The following is a 16,883-nucleotide window of genomic DNA, read 5'->3' on the forward strand; positions in this document are numbered from 1 at the left end:
ACCCTATAGGTGGAACAACATTATGAACTAACCAGTACCCCGGAGCTCTTGACTCTAGCTGCATATGTATCAAAAGATGGCCTAGTCGGCCATCACGGGAAAGAGAGGCCCATTGGACACGCAAACCTTATATGCCCCAGTACAGGGGAATGCCAGGGCCAAAAAGGCGGAGTGGGTGGGTAGGGGAGTGGGGGTGGGTGGGTATGGGGGACTTTTGGTATAGCATTGGAAATGTAAATGAGCTAAATACCTAATAAAAATGGGAAAAAAAAAGAATTTCTCTGGATGGCTGAGAGCATCCATCGTTGTATTTGCCAGGCACTGGTAAAGCCTCTCAGGAGACAGCTATATCAGACTCCTATCACCAAGCACTTGTTGGCATCCACAATAGTGTCTGGGTTTGTTGACTGTTTATGGGATGTCTCTCCAGGTGGGGCAGTCTCTGGATGACCTTTCCTTCAGACTCTGCTCCACACTTTGTCTCTGTAACTCCTTCCATGGGTATTTAGTTCCCCCTTCTAAGAAGGAGCAAAGTATCCACACTTTGGTCTTCCTTCTTCTTGAGCTTCATGTGGTCTGTGAATTGTACCTTAGGTATTCTGAGCTTCTGGAATAATATCCACTCCCTTGGTCCTATGAAGGCTCTATGCCCCAGTGTAGGGGAATGCTAGGGACAGGAAATGGGAGTGGGTGGTTGGTAAGCAGGGGAAGGGGGAGGGAATAGGGAGTTTTCAGAGGAGCAACCAGGAAACGGAATAACATTTGAAATGTAAATAAAGACAATATCTAATTTAAAAAAAATGTATTTTAATGGGAACACTAGTTTCCAGCCCATTGTGCATTTTATGATTTTTCTGTAGGTGGGCAATCCTTTCACGGAGCTCCAAACTATCTCACTGATTTCAGAAAACCATGACATGTCCACCTAAGAAGAGGATATATAGTAGTAATTTGGCAAGGCTTTTGTGAAACAGACGAAGATTTCAGTTTTCCAAAATATGCATATAGAGGTTGCAGTACTAATTGAATACATAATCTGTAACTACAATTTTGTAAAATGATTAATACACTGCTAGAACTCCAAAGAGTCATGCCTAGTGACAGGCTTCTCTATGTCCCTTCAAGAGGATCACACTCTAAGTGACACAGGGAGAGCAGCATCCTCCTGAGTTGAGTGGCGTGGGCTGATGTTGGACTTCTGTGATTTATTAAATGTCCTTCTGTGATATTTCTCTGTAACCCCCATTCTCTTGTTCTGAAGAGAGGTGTCAATCTGATTGGTGTTTTATGAGCACAGGTCATAAGGTACTTTCCAAGTTGTTGCAGTCATCCATTGAGTGTTTTATTGTTTTCAGATTCCTTAGGTAGCCAGCAAAAACAACAACAACAACAAAAAAAAAAAGCAAAAGTTTTCATCACACACAAAAGACTCCACATACATACCTTAATAGCTTTAAACTATTATTCTCACTGCATAATGTTTAATGTCACATAAGCAATGCAGAACATATGACTACCTCTTATGTACCAGCTATTACTCCCATTAATCATCCCAGTACCCAGTGAGGTAGATGTTTTGGCATAGAATACTGAGTGTAAGGATCCTTCTAGATTTAGTTAATACTCCAGTATCAATTGAATTCATATGATGTCTGAATTGAACAACTGTGGAATGAGGGGAATATTGAATTATTTGTCTTGTCTGTAGTTTTGATGGACAAGGAAAGGCTGACTTCTTTTAGTATTCAAATATCAACTTTATCATCAGTAAATCTATATGTATAAATGCACATAAGGTCCAAATCCATTTTTCACCAGTCCAGTGTTACTAGTAGGCTAAAATTTGTCCCTAGATTGGGGATCATAATTATGGAGTCAATACATCTCATGGATAAAGATGTGCCTCATCACTTCCAAGAAACAACAGTACAAAATCAATGCTGCCCAAACCCCTGACTATGTGAGGAGATGACCTCCAGACCCACACCTTATTGAGGAGCTATTAGCATTTGATAGATACTAAGGAGAGCCTCTCTCTGTAGCCACTGGTAAGTTTTCATTGTCTAAATGACCCTATATCTTATATGGGTAAATTGTACCACCATTTTCCTAAACTAACATCATCTCCAATTTTATTCTAAATATTTATTGTTATAGTCATGGATAAGTGTGACTCAAAACCCTCTTCAAAAATGCTTCCATTTGCAAAAGGTATAGACTCCTAAGGGGATCCAAAAACTAAGTAATCCTGATCAAAAATCAGAAATAAGTGACCACTAAGGGATGCCTAACCAATCGATACATCTTCAACACAACTCCTATAACTAAGGTTCAAAGAAAAGTCACCTGAGAGAGAGAGAGAGAGAGAGAGAGAGAGAGAGAAGAAAGATTACAAACTCAAAGCTCTAGTACATCTATGCTACATAGTGTCCCCTCTAGAAATAAAACACAATATATACCCATGAAATATCAATATTAATGTTCCTTATATATAAACAGTAAAAAAATAGAGGAAATTCTATAAGGTCTTTTTCATAACTGAGTATCTACAGGAAGGCAATGTCTTCTGATTCCATTTCCTACAAGAGTAGGCTCACTCATAGGCTGTCTGTTCATTTCCAAGTGCTCATCCATGGATGCATGTATATACGTACAATGCTTGATAGATTCAATTAGTTGTATATACATAGTGTGTGTTTGAGTATGGGTATGATTATGAGTTTTTGTAGCAATAATTAAAGAATTTATTAAATTATAGAAAGCAGGAACATGAAGAAATTGAGAGGAGGAATGGAAAAGAGTGACATAAAGGTGTTTATATGTAACGTTCTTGAAATTTTTTATTTTCTGATGTGGGCATCCTATTTACGTTGGTCTGCTCCACATAAAATAAAATCATTAAGGTGGTAAAAGCGCCCCCAAATTTTTCTTTTTCTTTTTTTTATTTTATTATTTTTTTCTTTTTTTTTTTTTTTACTTTTTTTTTTTTACTCTTTTTTTTTTACTCTTTTTTTTTCCATTTTTTATTAGGTATTTAGCTCATTTACATTTCCAATGCTATACCAAAAGTGCCCCATACCCACCCACCCCCACTTCCCTACCCACCCACTCCCCCTTTTTGGCCCTGGCGTTCCCCTGTACTGGGGCATACAAAGTTTACGTGTCCAATGGGCCTCTCTTTCCAGTGATGGCCGATTAGGCCATCTTTTGTTACATATGCAGCTAGAGTCAAGAGCTCCGGGGTACTGGTTAGTTCATAATGTTGTTCCACCTATAGGGTTGCAGATCCCTTTAGCTCCTTGGGTTCTTTCTCTAGCTCCTCCATTGGGAGCCCTGTGATCCATCCATTAGCTGACTGTGAGCATCCACTTCTGTGTTTGCTAGGCCCCGGCATAGTCTCACAAGAGATAGCTACATCTGGGTCCTTTCAATAAAATCTTGCTAGGGTATGCAATGGTGTCAGCGTTTGGATGCTGATTATGGGGTGGATCCCTGGATATGGCAGTCTCTACATGGTCCATCCTTTCATCTCAGCTCCAAACTTTGTCTCTGTAACTCCTTCCATGGGTGTTTTGTTCCCAATTCTAAGGAGGGGCATAGTGTCCACACTTCAGTCTTCATTCTTTTTGAGTTTCATGTGTTTAGCAAATTGTACCTTATATCTTGGGAATCCTAGGTTTGGGGCTAATATCCACTTATCAGTGAGTACATATTGTGTGAGTTCCTTTGTGAATGTGTTACCTCACTCAGGATGATGCCCTCCAGGGCCATCCATTTGGCTAGGAATTTCATAAATTCATTCTTTTTAATAGCTGAGTAGTTCTCCATTGTGTAGATGTACCACATTTTCTGTATCCATTCCTCTGTTGAGGGGCATCTGGGTTCTTTCCAGCTATTTCCTGGCTATTATAAATAAGGCTGCTATGAACATAGTGGAGCATGTGTCCTTCTTACCAGTTGGGGCATCTTCTGGATAAATGCCCAGGAGAGGTATTGCTGGATCCTCCGGTAGTACTATGTCCAATTTTCTGAGGAACCTACAGACTGATTTCCAGAGTAGTTGTACAAGCCTGCAATCCCACCAACAATGGAGGAGTGTTCCTCTTTCTCCACATCCACGCCAGCATCTGCTGTCACCTGAATTTTTGATCTTAGCCATTCTGACTGGTGTGAGTTGGAATCTCAGGGTTGTTTTGATTTGCATTTCCCTGATGATTAAGGATGTTGAACATCTTTTCAGGTGCTTCTCTGCCATTCGGTATTCCTCAGGTGAGAATTCTTTGTTCAGTTCTGAGCCCCATTTTTTAATGGGGTTATTTGGTTTTCTGAAGTCCACCTTCTTGAGTTCTTTATATATGTTGGATATTAGCCCCCTATCTGATTTAGGATAGGTAAAGATCCTTTCCCAATCTGTCGGTGGTCTTTTTGTCTTGTTGACAGTGTCTTTTGCCTTGCAGAAACTTTGGAGTTTCATTAGGTACCATTTGTCAATTCTCGATCTTACAGCACATGCCATTGCTGTTCTGTTCAGGAATTTTTCCCCTGTGCCCATATCTTCAAGGCTTTTCCCCACTTTCTCCTCTATAAGTTTCAGTGTCTCTGGTTTTATGTGAAGTTCTTTGATCCACTTAGATTTGACATTAGTACAAGGAGATAAGTATGGATCGATTCGCATTCTTCTACATGATAACAACCAGTTGTGCCAGCACCAATTGTTGAAAATGCTGTCTTTCTTCCACTGGATGGTTTTAGCTCCCTTGTCGAAGATCAAGTGACCATAGGTGTGTGGGTTCATCTCTGGGTCTTCAATTCTATTCCATTGGTCTACTTGTCTGTCTCTATACCAGTACCATGCAGTTTTTATCACAATTGCTCTGTAGTAAAGCTTTAGGTCAGGCATGGTGATTCCACCAGAGGTTCTTTTATCCTTGAGAAGACTTTTTGCTATCCTAGGTTTTTTGTTATTCCAGATGAATTTGCAAATTGCTCCTTCTAATTCGTTGAAGAATTGAGTTGGAATTTTGATGGGGATTGCATTGAATCTGTAGATTGCTTTTGGCAAGATAGCCATTTTTACAATGTTGATCCTGCCAATCCATGAGCATGGGAGATCTTTCCATCTTCTGAGATCTTCTTTAATTTCTTTCTTCAGAGATTTGAAGTTTTTATCATACAGATCTTTCACCTCCTTAGTTAGAGTTACGCCAAGATATTTTATACTATTTGTGACTATTGAGAAGGGTGTTGTTTCCCTAATTTCTTTCTCAGCCTGTTTATTCTTTGTATAGAGAAAGGCCATTGACTTGCTTGAGTTTATTTTATATCCAGCTACTTCACCGAAGCTGCTTATCAGGTTTAGGAGTTCTCTGGTAGAATTTTTAGGGTCACTTATATATACTATCATATCATCTGCAAAAAGTGATATTTTGACTTCCTCCTTTCCAATTTGTATCCCCTTGATCTCCTTTTGTTGTCGAATTGCTCTGGCTAATACTTCAAGTACTATGTTGAAAAGGTAGGGAGAAAGTGGGCAGCCTTGTCTAGTCCCTGATTTTAGTGGGATTGCTTCCAGCTTCTCTCCATTTACTTTGATGTTGGCTACTGGTTTGCTGTAGATTGCTTTTATCATGTTTAGGTATGGGCCTTGAATTCCTGATCTTTCCAAAACTTTTATCATGAATGGGTGTTGAATCTTGTCAAATGCTTTTTCTGCATCTAACGAGATGATCATGTGGTTTTTTATTTGAGTTTGTTTATATAATGGATTACATTGATGGATTTCAGTATATTAATCCATCCCTGCATTCCTGGAATAAAACCTACTTGGTCAGGATGGATGATTGCTTTAATATGTTCTTGGATTCGGTTAGCAAGAATTTTATTGAGGACTTTTGCATCGATATTCATAAGAGAAATTGGTCTGAAGTTCTCTATCTTTGTTGAATCTTTCTGTGGTTTAGGTATCAGAGTAATAGTGGCTTCATAAAATGAGTTGGGTAGAGTACCTTCTACTTCTATTTTGTGAAATAGTTTGTGCAGAACTGGAATTAGATCTTCTTTGAAGGTCTGATAGAACTCTGCACTAAACCCGTCTGGTCCTGGGCTTTTTTTGGCTGGGAGACTATTAATAACTGCTTCTATTTCTTTAGGTGATATGGGACTGTTTAGATGGTCAACTTGATCCTGACTCAACTTTGGTACTTGGTATCTGTCCAGAAATTTGTCCATTTCGTCCAGGTTTTCCAGTTTTGTTGAGTATAACCTTTTGTAGAAGGATCTGATGGTGTTTTGGATTTCTTCAGGATCTGTTGTTATGTCTCCCTTTTCATTTCTGATTTTGTTAATTAGGATTTTGTCCCTGTGCCCTTTAGTAAGTCTAGCTAAGGGTTTATCTATCTTGTTGATTTTCTCAAAGAACCAACTCCTCGTTTGGTTAATTCTTTGAATAGTTCTTCTTGTTTCCACTTGGTTGATTTCACCCCTGAGTTTGATTATTTCCTGCCGTCTAGTCTACTCCTCTTGGGTGAATTTGCTTCCTTTTTTTCTAGAGCTTTTAGATGTGTTGTCAAGCTGCTAGTATGTGCTCTCTCCCGTTTCTTCTTGGAGGCACTCAGAGCTATGAGTTTCCCTCTTAGAAATGCTTTCATTGTGTCCCAAAGGTTTGGGTACGTTGTGGCTTCATTTTCATTAAAATCTAAAAAGTCTTTAATTTCTTTCTTTATTCCTTCCTTGACCAAGGTATCATTGAGAAGAGTGTTGTTCAGTTTCCACGTGAATGTTCGCTTTCCATTATTTATGTTGTTATTGAAGATCAGTCTTAGGCCATGGTGGTCTGATAGGATACATGGGACAATTTCAATATTTTTGTATCTGTTGAGGCCTGTTTTGTGACCAATTATATGGTCAATTTTGGAGAAGGTCCCGTGAGGTGCTGAGAAGAAGGTATATCCTTTTGTTTTAGGATAAAATGTTCTGTAGATATCTGTTAGGTCCATTTGTTTCATAACTTCTGTTAGTTTCACTGTGTCCCTGTTTAGTTTCTGTTTCCACGATCTGTCCCTTGATGAAAGTGGTGTGTTGAAGTCTCCCACTATTATTGTGTGAGGTGCAATGTGTGCTTTGAGCTTTACTAAAATGTCTTTAATGAATGTGGCTGCCCTTGCATTTGGAGCGTAGATATTCAGAATTGAGAGTTCCTCTTGGAGGATTTTACCTTTGATGAGTATGAAGTGTCCCTCCTTATCTTTTTTGATAACTTTGGGTTGGAAGTCGATTTTATCCGATATTAGAATGGCTACTCCAGCTTGTTTCTTCAGTCCATTTGCTTGGAAAATTGTTTTCCAGCCTTTCACTCTGAGGTAGTGTCTGTCTTTTTCCCTGAGATGGGTTTCCTGTAAGCAGCAGAATGTTGGGTCCTGTTTGTGTAGCCAGTCTGTTAGTCTATGTCTTTTTATTGGGGAATTGAGTCCATTAATATTAAGAGATATTAAGGAAAAGTAATTGTTGCTTCCTTTTATTTTTGTTGTTAGAGTTGGCATTCTGTTCTTGTGGCTGTCTTCTTTTTGGTTTGTTGAGGGATTACTTTCTTGTTTGTTCTAGGGCGTGATTTCCGTCCTTGTATTGCTTCCCTTCTGTTATTATCCTTTGAAGGGCTGGATTCGTGGAAAAATATTGTGTGAATTTGGTTTTGTCGTGGAATACTTTGGTTTCTCCATCTATGGTAATTGAGAGTTTGGCCGGGTATAGTAGCCTGGGCTGGCATTTGTGTTCTCTTAGTGTCTGTATAACATCTGTCCAGGCTCTTCTGGCTTTCATAGTCTCTGGTGAAAAGTCTGGTGTAATTCTGATAGGCCTTCCTTTATATGTTACTTGACCTTTCTCCCTTACTGCTTTTAATATTCTATCTTTATTTAGTGCATTTGTTGTTCTGATTATTATGTGTCGGGAGGAATTTCTTTTCTGGTCCAGTCTATTTGGAGTTCTGTAGGCTTCTTGTATGATCATGGGCATCTCTTTCTTTATGTTTGGGAAGTTTTCTTCAATTATTTTGTTGAAGATGTTTGCTGGTCCTTTGAGTTGAAAATCTTCATTCTCATTCACTCCTATTATGCGTAGGTTTGGTCTTCTCATTGTGTCCTGGATTTCCTGGATGTTTTGAGTTAGGATCCTTTTGCATTTTGTATTTTCTTTGACTGTTGTGTCGATGTTCTCTATGGAATCTTCTGCACCTGAGATTCTCTCTTCCATTTCTTGTATTCTGTTGCTGATGCTCGCATCTATGGTTCCAGATCTCTTTCCTAGGGTTTCTATCTCCAGCGTTGCCTCGCTTTGGGTTTTCTTTACTGTGTCTACTTCCCTTTTTAGTTCTAGTATGGTTTTGTTCATTTCCATTACCTGTTTGGATGTGTTTTCCTGTTTTTCTGTAAGGACTTCTACCTGTTTGGCTGTGTTTTCCTGCTTTTCTTTAAGGGCCTGTAACTCTTTAGCAGTGCTCTCCTGTAATTCTTTAAGTGACTTATGAAAGTCCTTCTTGATGTCCTCTATCATCATCATGAAAAATGCTTTTAAATCTGGGTCTAGATTTTCGGTTGTGTTGGGGTGCCCAGGACTAGGTGGGGTGGGAGTGCTGTGTTCTGATGATGGTGAGTGGTCTTGATTTCTGTTAGTAGGATTCTTACGTTTGCCTTTCACCATCTGGTAATCTCTGAAGCTAGCTGTTATAGTTGTCTCTGTTAAGAGCTTGTACTTCAGGTGTCTCTGTTAGCCTCTATAAGCAGACCTGGGAGGGTAGCACTCTCCTTGGTTTCAGTGGGTAGAGTATTCTCTGCAGGAAAGCTCTCTTCTTGCAGGGAAGGTACCCAGATATCTGGTGTTCGAACTGGACTCCTGGCAGAAGTTGTGTTCCACTCACCAGAGGTCTTAGGATCCCGTGGGGAATCCTGTGTGGGCCCTTGCGGGTGTCAGGCGACTCTGCTGGCAAGGAAGCCCGGGGCTCGAGTGGAGTGGAAGGGGCTTTTGTCCCGGGTCAGGCCCGGGCAGTCTGCTTCCCTATGTACCGCAGTCACAGGTTCTGCCCTTAAAAAATTTTTAAGAAAGTTTAAATCTAATAAAATTAAGAGGATACATTATTGAGGAACACAATAGTTGAATGTCGAAATGAGTATGTAAATTATCATATGTCCGTGTATACATTTATAAAATCCTCAAAAATATAAAAAAGAACCACTGGCAAATGTCTTATATGCTTCTTATGTGCCAACAAGTGGTGATATATACTTCTGCCTCATACCTCTAAGAAAGGCAAAGCTGTATCAGGAGGAAAAAAAAAACAGGATAATTCTCTCTAAACATGGCACATATATGTTCTGTAAAACCAAAACAAAGCATCAAATAAACAAGCACAATCAATAACAAATCAATCCTTCAAGCTGCATTCATTTAAAACATTTAGGTTTTTCCTTTCTGCTTCCATACTGTGAGCTTGTTGGATGAGTACATTGATTCATTCAGGATAAAGCCCCAGGTAGCTCACACACCAATATCAGTGAAAAAGCACTGCATCCGAAGAATTCAGTGTGCTAGATTCAGAGTACAAACCCCCACTGCTTTGTGGGCAGTGCACAGATTTAGACTTCAGGAGACTTGTAAAGGCTACGTTAAAAAGCCACAGTTCATCGGGCTGGCATTATTAGGAACTGTCACATACCAGCTATGCATTAATAGTAGCCTAAACTCTGAATCCTCTATGAATATGTGCAGGTGGTAGAATGCTCTCCCTTTCTGTGGCATGGTCTACATAAGCCATAGAGAACCAGTTCTTTACTGTACATGAATATGTCTTGATAGCTCAATTTTTTGCCAGACAGTATTGCTTCAAGAGTGTGGTTGTATCTGTCACTCATGAAGACTGTGAGTGGCTGGCTCTTTCTTTGAATGCCAATAGTATGTATAGACAAGGATTTCTAAACTTTCAACATAAGCATGATTATTTTGCTTCAGTCAATGGTAGGTTCAACAAAACTTTGTAATTATTATACAGACACTATTTTATGGATTAATGAGTGAATGAATACGAAGAAAAGTAGAACCAGAACTAGTGTTAATTTTTCCCTCCACTGAGCCCCTGTATTGCTTCCCCTTTGTAATACATGCAAAAAAGAGAAACAAAGTAAGGCTGTGTTTCTATAGCGAAACCTACCTCTCTTGTATACGCTGATTTCTCCATTCTCCGATCTGAAAGACATGATCATTTCCTTTGCAAATATAGCACACCGTATCAACAGTTAACTTGACATCCATAAAATAATGGCTCTAATTCTTGTGCAAGACATACATTTGTTTGTCTTCATTTCCTTTGGGAAAGGATAAAAATCTCTCTTTTAAAAATGATCCCCAGGTATTAAATTCTAAATCATAACAACAGCTAGCATTTTCAAATGTCTGTATGCATGGATGCTATGATAAACACTTGACATAGATTATCTCATTTAATCCTCACAGAAACCAAATGAAGTGTTTACCGTCATTATCTCTATTTGATGAAGAGGATACTGGGGCTCAAAGAGACTTAATAACTTGTCCAAGATCACCTAATGCTGAATAATCAAGAATGAGTGCCATGAAAGAACAAAGACCAGCCTGGACCAGCATATTTTTGAGAGGATAAGCCACAGGGTAGCAGGTGAGCAGATTTCTCTATTCTAATTGAACTGGACACCTAAATATCAGACCAATAGTGGCAAAAGAACTCAGCCATGGGCTTATCTCATTGAGAGGATCACCGACCTTCTGAAAAAAAATCAGAGGTTGAATCTGATACTTTGAAGTTGCATTTCTGAGAAGTAGGCAAGTGGGTTGACTTATCGTTTGTAACTAGCTCCTGAAGGTGATATAAGATTCATGTCATCTTGCGTTTTCAGTGGTGTGGTGTCAGAGATTGCTGGTCATGAGCTTTTCTTCATTCCCATGAACATCCCAGAATTCCTGACTTAAACACTTCTCTCTGTAGACAGTTTCTACAAGCTATTGATAGTGAGTTTCCAAATAATTTGGGTCTCTGGTACATGATAACTGCATTTCACGAAGGCAAGCCTGCTGTGTTTCCAATCTCACAAATAACTTTGCCTGTCACTTAAAAAAAATCAGAGGTGGAACTGTTCTAGAAGTATTTTTTTCATCTAAAACCTTTAGTCACATGCTGTTTACAAGATGGACTTGTTATGAAGTGGTGTGCTCATGTCAGAAACATCACAATAAATAGCTTTCCCCCTATATACTTTTGTCTTTTTTTTTTGTAGTTGACCATTTCCAATACTTAGGTACCATTCTCTCATCTTTCATCTTCATCTCCCCCCTGTGGTACTCTGTGATCCAATATAATGTCAAATGTAACTTGGTTGTGGAAATTCTTAGTCAATGTGTTGTTGGCCAGAAGATTGATGAGTTTATTCTCTGGACTGAAAATGAGAAGTGGGGACAGGGCAAGTCTAGAGTGACACAAAAGAAATGAATTGAAATTCAGAATTTTTGATTTCTCTAGTGAAAGGCAGCATCTTTGGGAACTTGTGGCAGATGCACTGAAATACTGTTGCTATCTTAAACTCTATTTGTAAATACCATAAATACAATTTATTTCTGTCTAAACATCTCAATTTAAATTAATGTATTCACAAACTTTATACATATAAAATGTGTCTCAACCTAATAGATTTCATTTATATTTAACTATTGTTAAATCTATCTTTGCAACTATTGTTAAAACTATCTTTGCAAGTCAATAGATAGTTATGTGTCATAGATGTGATATAGTTTTTACTCTACTGAAGGTAATAAGTTACTTGTTTTTACAAGGAAGCTGTGCTCAAAAACAGGCCATGATTCTTCTATTGTGAAAATTATTAGATTCTTTGAATTTTCATAAGATGGCAATATGATTTGTATGTTTATTTATATCATACTGTTTATGTTTGAAATGAGATAAATATAATAAGGAGAAAGTGATTATCATTTGTGCTTTATCTCACAAAATTTTATGGTTCTTAGAACAAAAAAAAAGCAATCCTTCTAGTAGTTTTAATTTTCAGATTGTACCTTTTACTGTAAGTGTTCTTAGATATGTAGACAGACACATATGTATGTCTGGATACAGATCTGGAAACATGATCTGTTTTCTAAAGAATGCACTGTGTTGTCTATGTAGCCAGAGAGAGCAGGGAAGGGCAAGCAGAGGCACAGACAGAGGGAGAGGGAGAGGGAGAGGGAGAGGGAGAGGGAGGCGGGACGAGGGAGTGAGATAATTTGTGAAAAGCAGAGAGATTCCTTTTTTATAGATTTATGTTGCAGGCAATATTTCAACCTAAGAGCATGGACACTTATTTGCTACTTGGATGCCCTTGAAAAATTACTTCATCTCCTGCATTGTTTCCATTGTTGTCAGAAGGACCGCAATAACAGCACTGACCTCAAAATTTATTATCAAAATCAGTAAAGCTGTGCATATGAAGAATGAAGAATTGTGTCTAGCATAAAGAAAGCACTCAGCAAACATCTTCACAGTTGTTTTTTATTTCATAATGCATAAAGTTTCCCATTACTCAGGAAAAGTATGCCAGTCAGAAATGGTATCAACCTTGATTTGGGTTTCAATATTTGTTGATTGTAAAGTAAGCCTTTACAACTCTCTAGTTGTCTCTTAATGGATATCAAGGTTGAATCAGACTATGTGTTTAGAGCCCCCCGTGGTGCCTTTTCTGTGTTATTGAAACTGGATTGCAGAGCACTCTCTCCAGTCTACCATGGTAAGTCCACAATTTCTAAATGCATTCTGATTCTTGAGTGAAGCTTCTTTAAAACTCAAACAAGCTCATGCTTGGCAAGAGGAGCAGATATGAGAGCATCATCGAACTGCACCTCCGAGACCCGAGCTGGAGAAGAATTAAGTAAACAATTCCTTTCACTCTCATAAACAAACTAACAAAAAATCCTTACTTTTAAATGGGAGGCAGAAGGTTAACCCAATGTGTGTAATATTTTTTTTCCTATTGAAAAAAAAAAAAGAGAGAGAGAGAGAGAATACCTTGGCAAATAAGTAGAAATATTTTTAGGCTGTGGGAAGTTCAACAGCCTTAAGCACTGTTATGTAGAAGCACCTATACACATCTCACTGCATTTCAAGAAGGTTCAGCCATTGATGAAGTGTTACTTGAAAGCCACCTTTCTATTTTGGCTTCTGCTAACTTCCTCTGGTGTGCTTTCTTCCCTGCTGGCCCTTTTCCATTTGACTTTCTTCCTGATGCCCCATTGTTTGACTTGCTTTAGATAATGTGAAAATACTGACTGCAGATGCCAAGCGTGAGAGGGCTCTTCTTCCTCACTGAACTGCATGTAGCAATTCGCTTTTCTCACTTCCAGGGTGACTTTGCAATCTTTTGGTAAATACTTCATATATGTACATTGTGGTCATATAGATGTGAAAATGAACAATTCTGCTTAATAACTTAATCATCTCACTCCAGTTTCAGAGAAAAACAAAACCAAATTGCAGAACCAAATTATTAACTATGCTTTTAAGTTTTGAGATGGTTTTTAACTCTAATAAAATGGTGAAAATAACAGTGGATTTATTGTTGCTACTTTAAACCTTTAAAATCCAATGTCTTTCAAGTAAAAAATTGAATGCTTGTCCTTTTAAGAGAGAAAATGTAAACTTAGTTTAGGTAGCCCATTTATATATCACATGGAAGTTAATAAATCTCAAATTAAAACCTGTACATTAAATCAGACCATTTCCAGATATCCCTAAACCATGTTATGCATAGGGTGCGTTTAGGAATGCTAAAATCCCAGGTCCTTTTTGTGTTCAGCACACACCCTGGTAAGCTAAGAAGAACTAGCACCCTAAAGTGCACCCCCTTTCTTCTTGTGTACGGATGGCTAAGCAACAGGAAGCTTATTGCTTTTAGTGGATTCTTGTTTGTTTGTTTGTTTGTTTGTTGACAGGGTTTCTCTCTGTAGCCCTGGCTGTCCTTGAACTCACTTTGTAGAACAGGCTTGCCTCAAACTCAGAAATCCGCCTGCCTCTGCCTCCCAAGTGCTGGGATTAAAGGTGTGTGCCACCACTGCCCGGTGGCTTTTAGTGGATTCTTAAATAAAGTAGACGTTAAAAGTGTATTTTTCTTCAGGGGATGCTTTAAATACTTCCTGGCTTTGCTTCATAATACTCAAGTTGGGTAATAACTGAACTAGATTTTGTTTTCTGCCCTTGTAGTAGCCATGCCATTTAGGGAAGAGAATCGCCCCAATATCTAAGAATACATTGCATGTTTTCTGTGTAGAACTATGGAAGAACAGAGAAGGGCAAGCCCATGTTTACATGAAAAGAGACACAGAGTGAGGCTAAATATCACTAAAAGAAAGACTTAGTTAGCTAAATTTTGCATGGTAAGTGGATTTTTACTGGGAATATAATATATTTTAATATCAAATTCCTACTACACTGTATTCCCAGTTACCTACTACCTTACCCAAAGCATGAAGCAAAATGCAATTGCTTTGCTTTCTCCTCTTTTTTGTCATCAAGATGATTCTCAGCCTTAGGAAGAAACAACAAAGAAAACTCTTGTGCTTGTGTATATGGTGTATTTGTTTGGTTCTAGTCTTAGATCTCAGTCTTAAATGCATTCCACTCACTCAATGGACCACAATGCTTTTTAACACTTGATTGTATGTTCTCAAGATAATATTATTAAGTAACATTGCTTGCTGTTTGGACAAACTTAAGTAGGAAACATAAATATTTCTTTTGTTATTAGACCTTGGACAAGTTGATTAAACTTCACTATTGTTTATTTTTTTCTTATTTTAAATGGAAATAGACAAGATTTTTATTTTAATGTTTTATATTATAACATAAATACATCATTTCCCATTTCCCTTCCCCCAAATCTTCCCATATACCTCATTTTGCTCTAATATATGGGTGCTTTCATTAATTGTTGATGTATATCATATTATTATGATATGAACACTATATGATATATATATATATATATACATATATCACAAACAAAAACAAAACAAAACATAATGAAAATAAATAAGTGAAAACACTAGAAAATCAGTATTAACTACTCATTTACATGTCAAAGAGGTAAAATGACATTGAGATAAACAATGTTGAGATGAGCAAATATATCATCCAAATGACCAAAAAGAGGAGACAGTAGAGCAGATAAACTTGTTATGTGCATTGGATAAGTTAGTAGGGAACTATGAATAATATTGTAATAGAGAAGTAACTGGAAATTAATATTCAATATAATATATTCCTGCTAAAATCCATTTATCATTACATATATGGGTGCATATATTTCAAATAGTCATATTTATAAATACATATGCAAACTTTTATGTTTCAAAATATAAAGGCAATAAGGTTATATTAAATTATGCTTTAGAAATTAGATAAATATTTATTGATCCACATATTTTGAACATCGGGCTAAGGTAACTTCTAAACCCTGATATGATAACCAGGTGTTCTAAATGTGTTAATTTACCATCTTTAGCAACTATAATAAGAATTAAGCAATAACTGCAGAGTGAAATGAGGATCTTATGTTACATTCATCATGTGAATCAAATCTCATTTACTTGATCATATAACTTACTTTATGATAGTTGCTAATTCTCTATGCTCAGAAAGTATGCTTTCAGTGTAGAAATGTTGTAGTACTAAGGAGACCAAAGTCTATATTTTATTCCAAACTTATTTTATTCTGCCCCTGTCAGTCTGTAGGAACTTTAGTCAGATTAACATAAAAAAAGCATAAGAATGTGTGTTCTTTCTTCTTTTAATAAATGAGTCACCTAAATAAAAGTGCTGAGTAGACAGAATCCATATTCAAGTAATCATTGCATTTCAGAAACAGCCTGGGTCCCATTACTTACTGAAGGAGAAGGGATACTGTGCGAAGTATAAACTTCTCTCACAATGCTCTGTGTGTCTTACTTTCTGCATTATATTGATGTGGGGTATTGCCTTGAAGGACTTGGATTTATTTTTGAACTCCTGTCAGCGCTCCATAATTAACATTGCCCAGAAGAGAAATGCTATTTTGCCTCCTGCATCATCAACATAACTGTCAGCGAATAAGAAAGTCCTCTTTGCCATTACAGCTCTTAATGTAGGAAGCAGAATAGAGCAGCTGGATGGCTCCACACTGGGCTGTTAGGAGGACTGGCATTTGGTACGATACATTGTAGACCCACCCACATATTTTTGCTTTAAAAATGAGTCTTGAAATGACATTTTAATCCCAATATTTTTCCAATTTTCTAATATGATATATCTGCTGATCTCAGCATTGTTTATCTCAGTGTCATTCTACCTCCTTGACATGAAAATGCAAAGTCAATGATGATTTTCTAGGTTTTTTTTCACTTATCTACATTCACTATGGCTTTTGTTCATGTTGTTGTTTTTGTTTTTGGTGATCTATATTCCAAAAAATAATTCATGGTTTTCTATCCTGTAATTTTGCTGAAATTTATAACAACAATAGGTAATTAAACTTTCCATGAAATGAAAGATAGTAATAGCTCAGTCTTACTTTACTACATGAGAGGCATCTAAGCACAGATCTTTAATAGTCAAAAATTTGTGCAGCCTCTACATTTGCAGTATGCTCAAAAGTAGCATTAAATAATGTAAGGTAATTTTCTTATATAAGGTGGTGCTTATATAAGAAGTTTTAAGTGCATGCATAGTAGTATATTGAAATGATATAGGCACTTCAAAATCATTTTGACATGTATTAAAAGTTAGAACCATTCATTTCCAATACAGCCGAGAGATTTTACTATTATGTTTCTCCTCCAAACTA

At 37.5% G+C, this 16,883-nt stretch overlaps 1 protein-coding gene across 4 annotated transcripts in view; it reads left to right on the forward strand.

Moving 5' to 3' along the window:
• Positions 1–16,883, forward strand: part of Lrrc4c (leucine rich repeat containing 4C) — a 1,313,504-nt gene that overhangs the window by 239,901 nt on the left and 1,056,720 nt on the right. For all 4 annotated transcript variants that reach the window (NM_001289742.1, NM_001363047.1, NM_001363048.1 and 1 more), the window contains exon 2: positions 10,501–10,681. The gene's annotated coding sequence lies outside the window, so the exon portion shown is untranslated. The remainder of the gene's footprint in view (positions 1–10,500; positions 10,682–16,883) is intronic.

This window comes from Mus musculus, chromosome 2, assembly GCF_000001635.26.
Source record: "Mus musculus strain C57BL/6J chromosome 2, GRCm38.p6 C57BL/6J".
Classification (NCBI taxonomy): domain Eukaryota; kingdom Metazoa; phylum Chordata; class Mammalia; order Rodentia; family Muridae; genus Mus; species Mus musculus.